Source organism: Atta colombica, unplaced genomic scaffold (assembly GCF_001594045.1).
Source record: "Atta colombica isolate Treedump-2 unplaced genomic scaffold, Acol1.0 scaffold198, whole genome shotgun sequence".
NCBI classification, from domain to species: Eukaryota; Metazoa; Arthropoda; class Insecta; order Hymenoptera; family Formicidae; genus Atta; species Atta colombica.
The window spans coordinates 423860-431047 of NW_017259291.1; positions in this window are offsets into that span (position 1 = coordinate 423860).

The window sequence follows — 7188 nt, forward strand, 5'->3', positions numbered from 1 at the left end:
AAACATTACTTTGAAAACTTATTATATATTTGTTTATATAATATTATTTATTTTGAATATTAATAATATTAGTAACATATAGATATATATGAGTTAAATATTTAACTTAAAAAAATTTAAATATGTTTTTTAAAACTATAAATATTCAACTTTATTATGTTAAATGTACTTACTAGAACACATTAATAATTCGAAAAGATAACACATATATAACAATGTGTGTAACATTTACTTTTGACGTTTTTGATTTCCTATAATTTGCCAATATGTTCGGTTTTATGATATATTTATCTGCTTCTTTAGTTGACAGGGGAATTACATTGTTAAATTCTGATTTTAATGAAACTTTGTATACATACAGATTACATAAAAAGATAAAGTTAAGAATATTAGTTGCGATAGAGAGAGAGAGAGACAGAGAAAAATAGTTTGAAGAGATGACATCGCTCCTTATAGATAACATGGATTTCAGCTTTTCCTGTTACATCTTAAAAATTATTTGAGATATCAACAAATGTTTACTACACTTTTATAATAAATAAAAGTTTGTTCATCCACATTCAATAATATTTTTGAAAAATAAAAATTTTTTTTAATTTGAAAAAATTGTTTATTAAAAAGATTACTGAAATAAATAGAATAGAGATAATTTTGTTATAAAGCTTTTGTATAAAACATTTTTTTTTTTGATATCTCGAATAGTTTTCGAGATATAAAAATCTGAAAACCGCTTTACCATGTAAGGGATGATTTCATTCTTTCTAACCGTTTTTCCACAATGGATATTTTCTAAATTCATCTTTTTATATAATCTATATGTATACAAAGTTACATTAAAATCAGAATTTATCCACCTAGTGTGATTCTCCTTTGTAAGAATCTTCTCTCTCTTGCCTCTGTTCTCGTTATTATTTGCAAATCTCTCTCTGTCTCTCTCTTAATAAAGATTTTTTTAATTTCGAAATCTAATTTTAATGACATTAATAATGACATTAAAAGAAATGTAGGGGAGATCGAGGACAAAAGTAACAGTGTCATGAAAGTAATAAGTCCCTTGCTGGCTTACACAATGTGTTAATTCATTCGTATTATAGTCAAAAACTAGCACTCCTATCTCCTCTCCCCTCAACTATATTATCGTAGAAAAATCGTGCCACTTTCGCACGGAGAAACAAAATTTATGTATTTGCATCACCTACGTAAATATTTCCCGTTTTGGATTTTCTGCATTTATGTATGGTTAAAATGTATATACCGAATTACTGTAATTATTTGCTGATGCATTCTTGTGATTATGAAATGTGTTTAGTTCTTGTAATAGATTTCAACAAGTCTTGCATAATATTTAGATTATAATGCTTTTATGTTAAAAAATATGTCTAGGGAAAGTAACACGATATTCTGTGGATGAAAATAATAATTATTAAAGGAAAAAGTAAATGCAAGGAAACAATGAAAAGACAAAGAAAGATAAAGAAAATAGAAAGCGATTCCTTCAAACAAAAATGACTGGTTATACTTGACTTGTTTGGATTCCTTTCTTAAAAGCCAGCCTAGAGAGAAGTGAATTTAGTGCATAGAGTGTAAGAATTGTTATAAATGCATCAAAGGTAATTTTAATTACATGTGTCATAATTGTGATTCAGAATAAGAGCCGACATCTTTTTTTTTATATACGTAGGCAAATGATTATTAAAAAAGTACAAAGCTATTTGTAATATTAATGTTAATTGTTTGAAATTCTATTATAATTATTTTGTTGAAGATAATTTATGTTTTTCAAGTTATATAAAAATTGTTTTGTTATAACAATTATCTTACATAAAAAAGTATCTTTTATCTTATATAAAAAATATTTTTAACGTATTTTCTCAAAAATAAGAAGTTACTTTCATTCCTACAGTGTGTTACTTTTGTTCTAAACCTTCAGGATAAAAGTAATAATTGGCGTAGTTGCGAAAAACCAATATTATATATTTCTTAAAATATGTATCATTTGGGGCTTAAACAGATGCAATAATAGAGTAATAATGAAAGTTTCTTAAAACATGAATAACTTTTTTATAGCTCTAAAAAGGAAGTGATAGCTAATACATATATAAAAAATGTTTTGTCCTCGATCTCCCCTACATAAATAACTTATTTGATTCAAATTTATATAGCCATTATTTTTAAATATCTAATATTTAATATTCAATTCTTTTTGTGCTAATTGTTTTTTATCTAAATACGTTAATAATTTGAAAAAATGAAACATATTCATATTTGTAACGTTTACCTCTATTGACTATTTTAATCCAGAAGTACTAATATGTACTGTTACAATAAGAACTTGTATCCACATTTTTTTTAGCTACCGATTGTTGTATCATTCTATCTATTTGGTATCTTTTTGAAATTTTGCGTGTTTACTTCTATTACATACGTGACAATTAGCCAAGTGAGACCTTAAAATATCTATTCCGTAAAATATTTCAATATTAAATTTGGAAAATATGCATGTTGTATTAAGTCCTTCTTTATCAAATTTGTAATATTGCGAGAGCGAATTATTCGCAATTATTTATATTCGTACCTAAGCCATTATTTCCTGATGATGATATTTCGTTAGATCTTAAATTTAATTATATGCTTCGAAAAACAAAATGCCAGAAAATTTAACTTTTCCACGTATAAGTTTATTTTATCGAAATATCGCTATACCAAATTATCGGTTTCCCATTTTAAGCGATCTTCTTCATTATATATTTTATAATAATGGTATAAATGTTCTTTCATACACATTATTGTACTTCTAGTAATATCAGTTATATAAATTGTATAAATTGTATAAATTTGCAAACACAATTTGCACATTATAAATTTGTTAAAATGTACACCACACTCAATTATTTGATTCTTTTGGAATTGCCATTATATCCACACATTATCACAGTATATGTATTACTAAATATGTATTGATTATATTGAAGATACAGAGAACTTATTTGGAAAGATTAAAACGAAATATGTTATTCTTTATTGTGTAAATATGTTTGAACCTTTCTAATAGTTAAGTCATATAATTTTGTTTCTTACTTGATTTTCGTATAGTCAAATATTTAAAATTAAGTGTGCATACATAAACACATTTCGTACACGGATGAATTATGGAAATGCGTCGACACTTCTTATCGTCTCTACCCGTATTTATAGAGAGTCGAGCCTTATATTTAAGGCTTCCTTAAAGTCTTCAGCTGCTCTACGAATTATTTCATTGGCTAAAGATAAATTTAAGGAAGCCTTAAATACAAGGTCTGACTATGAATACGGACATTAGGATACTGTCCCATCAGCTTTATGTGTCCATACCGTAAGGAGCTGCGCACAAGGAAGATATAGAAACAGAGAATAAGAATTTCAACCTATCAGAAATGTGAATGTCTATAGTACATTGTTTCTGATTGATTGAAATTTTTATTCTCTATTCCTATTCGTTATTCCTAATCTTTCATTGTGCGCAATGAAACTAACGCTTCTCTGTCGCACCGCGAAATGATTTGTCCGAACGGAAAACGGCCGCATATATTTGCATAACGATAACCATAAAATGTTTCGTAAAAATTAGCCAATTATGATCTGTAAGCAATAATACGTGTAAACAAATGTGAATTTGTGTCTGAAATTGTCATCTGTAAGCAATAATACCTGTAAGCAAATGTGAATTTGTGTCTGAAATTTTTATTTGTACGTAAAAATGCTTGTAGGCAACTAATCTATGAACACACTCAGAGAAAAAAGTCGTATTAATAATAATAAAAACTATAAATTTGTAGTGAAATAGCGCCTCAACTATACATATTATTAAATTCTAATAAGAATACTAGATTAAATGAACTAAGAAAATGTAGTGACATTAATTATATAATCAATTACAAATAATTAATATTACTATATTTTCTTAATTCACTTAATTATTTATTGTTCTTAAAACTTTACAATACATAGTTATAAATTTATGTATACATTTCTTATTTATTTTTGTCTTCCAAGTTTAAAACCAATGCTGCGCCTTTTACTGTAAGTGATACTGAGTGGTTTTCTTCTTGGAAGAAACTAAACTCCGCTACGTCCCTTTGGTGACAATGCCGCGTACTGCTGAGAGATTTTAGTGATTACCTCAACAATGATTAATTAGTTACATAATACAAAGTGCTTTATTAAAAAAAAGTTTTTGTCTAAACTAGAAAAATGTAATTGTTATATCTGTTTGCACGAAGTCTAAGTAACTATTCAATGTAGTTGAGTCACTATTTCACTACCAATTAATAGTGCATGTAATTTGTAGCGTGACTATATCTTTATAACATTCAGTACTACTTCAGTCTCTATTACTTTGTAAAACTAATTACAGGTACTTCAATTGCAAAAGTTGCCAAATTTATAATTGAACTATTTCGTTTTTTCTCAGTGCAATAATATTATATATACAATACAATTTGCACAATATGAAAGATATGCAAACATATCTTTTTCTTTTAATTTTATATTTGTGCGCAAATAAACTATCGGCAAGTATAATATAGGCAAACGATGCAGTAATGTAGACAAACGAAGCTGTAGACAATCAATTTGTAAATAAAAAGAGTTTTCTCAATTGATAAGAGCGCCGCATATTCATATTTTCCATAACAATAACAGTAATATATAGTGTACAAATTAGCCAACAAGAGATGAACATTTTTTATAATTCTTAACTGTGATTGGCTAATTTTTACGTGAGTCGGCCGGTATTCATAGTCGGTTCTTATATTTAAAATTGTCTCAAGTACAGTCTTAAGATGTCATGACCCAATCAGAATCCTACAAATATTAATATCTTAATACATTATTTACTTAAAAGAACCGATTATAAATACCGGTCTTACGATTACTATTACAAAAAGTGTGAGGTATTTATAATGTCTTTCTGTAATGCTACAAAATAAAATAGTCGGTATGAACTAGGGATCTCGGCAAAGGAATCGATTTTTTTAATCGATCTGAATCGCAAGTATCAATTCAATCAAAAGATTGAATGTCAAAGAATGAATTCGGCAAAGATTGATCTAAAGTGTATAATGTAATATTTCACAAAGAATATTGAAAGATATACTAAAATTGTCTTATACATCGATTTTATCCGTTTATTCGGCGATCTTTAGAAATTAACATCTTGTTTAATTATTGCGAAAATTGCAAAATGGTAGTAGAGAACTTTTCGACTTAGTTTTTTATTAAGCATCGCAGTGTATGATTAATGGGCGTTATTCCAGATATATCCTATATACGTAACAAGCGTCTCACGTCGGCCATTATTGTACGTAAACAAATCATACGCAGCGAATCTGATAGAAATCTTCAGCTGCATTTCGTTATTCATTATGAATACTGAAGGCTTATTTTGTATTTCTTTTTCTTAACAAAAATTTCATTATCAATATAACACTATTGCGCAGATATATATAATATGTGGTAAAAAAGCTGCGCAATGGCATTATAACAATAACGAAACTTTCATATAAAATTATAAAATAAAAGCTGCTAAAAAATTATAGATTGATATTCACATTGTGGTTGCTTCTTATATTTAAAATCATCTTAAGTACAGTCTTAAAGTATCATAAATAAATAGCTATGTTCAGCAGAAAAGCAGCTTTGCAAATGTAAAATTTTTTTATATAATTGGTTTATGTATTTAGATTCGATGAGGGAGTATTTATATAAGTATCTATATATTAGGACATAAATTAATCATATTAAAGAATTTTACTATACAGTTACAAAGTTATTTTTTCTGCTAAACGCAGCCATTCACAGAGCTGTATTAGCATCTTAAGACATTATTTAAGACAGTCTTTAAAATAAGAACCGAAGTCTATGAATACTAGTCTTAAAGCTTAAAATAATAATAGGCACAAAAATAGCGTAACTGGATTCGTGGAATATAATGTATGATTCAACGTATGCTGTCTGATATTCAATAGGAAAATTTGTTTCTTTAAAAGAAAAATACCACTAACTAGAACTAAATTTTCTTAAACTTATTCTACAATAGGATCAAATTATAAGCCATAAGAAATTAACCAATCATAATCGATTATTTTTTTTATATCCTGGATTGGCCAATTTCTTATCTTTGATTAATTTCTTGCGGTTTACGGCTTGTTTTTATTATAAAACAGGTTTTAGACTGCTTTTTCATGTGTGCACGACAAAACTTTTCAAGTCTGTTAATTGGCTGCAGGACAGACATGTTCTCGGATCTCTGTCTTGCAGCCGATCAACAGGCTTAAAAAATCATACAACAAAAACGAACAAATGTAATCCCGCAAACACAATAGGTAAGAAATTGATCAATCACAATTGAATATGAGAAGAATAATTACCTATGATTGATTAATTTCTTAAGGCTTATTACACCTATTGTTTGCTTTGATGCCTTGAATAAAGCCTAATCTATATTGATCATATCGTAGACGTCGCACTGCAGATCGCAAGCTTATTGCGATCAGTCAATCCAATGTGTCAATTTTAAAGTCGCACAGTTGAACTATGACTAAAATAATTAACTATAATTGGTTAATTTCTTACAGCTTACGGCTTGCGACACTATTGTAAAACAGACTTAAGTGCGACTTTAAAATTGACACATCTTTATGTAAATCGGGCTTGAATTGCTCTGAGCTACTATTTTTCGAAATGTAATCGATTATCGAGACAAGTGTCGCGTGTGCAGTGATTTCGATTCACTTGATGCTACAAATGCTGCAAAGCATTTGATTAATTAATTACAAATACCACCAACGAGATATTATTAAAGAGTGTTAATCCTAAACAAATTTTCACAAATCCTCCCCTAAAAAGGGCCCCGAAGTAATAAAAAAAATCTCTCATAATCGACAATTGATAAAAATTTGTAATTATTAACATAAATATTTAGCTAATATATATATTTTATTAAATTTATGATTTCTTTAGTACATATTAGGTGTACAACTTTGCTTCCGCCGTTTTCCTATAGATGGCTTTAACGGCTTAAGTGGTGGTCGAAATAAATAGATCATAGACGTCATACAATAAACTTGGGCATCTGTCAACATAACCCTATAGAAACATTAGTCGATTTGTGTCTGCATCATAAAGTTATTCTCGATTGAAAATGTCAGT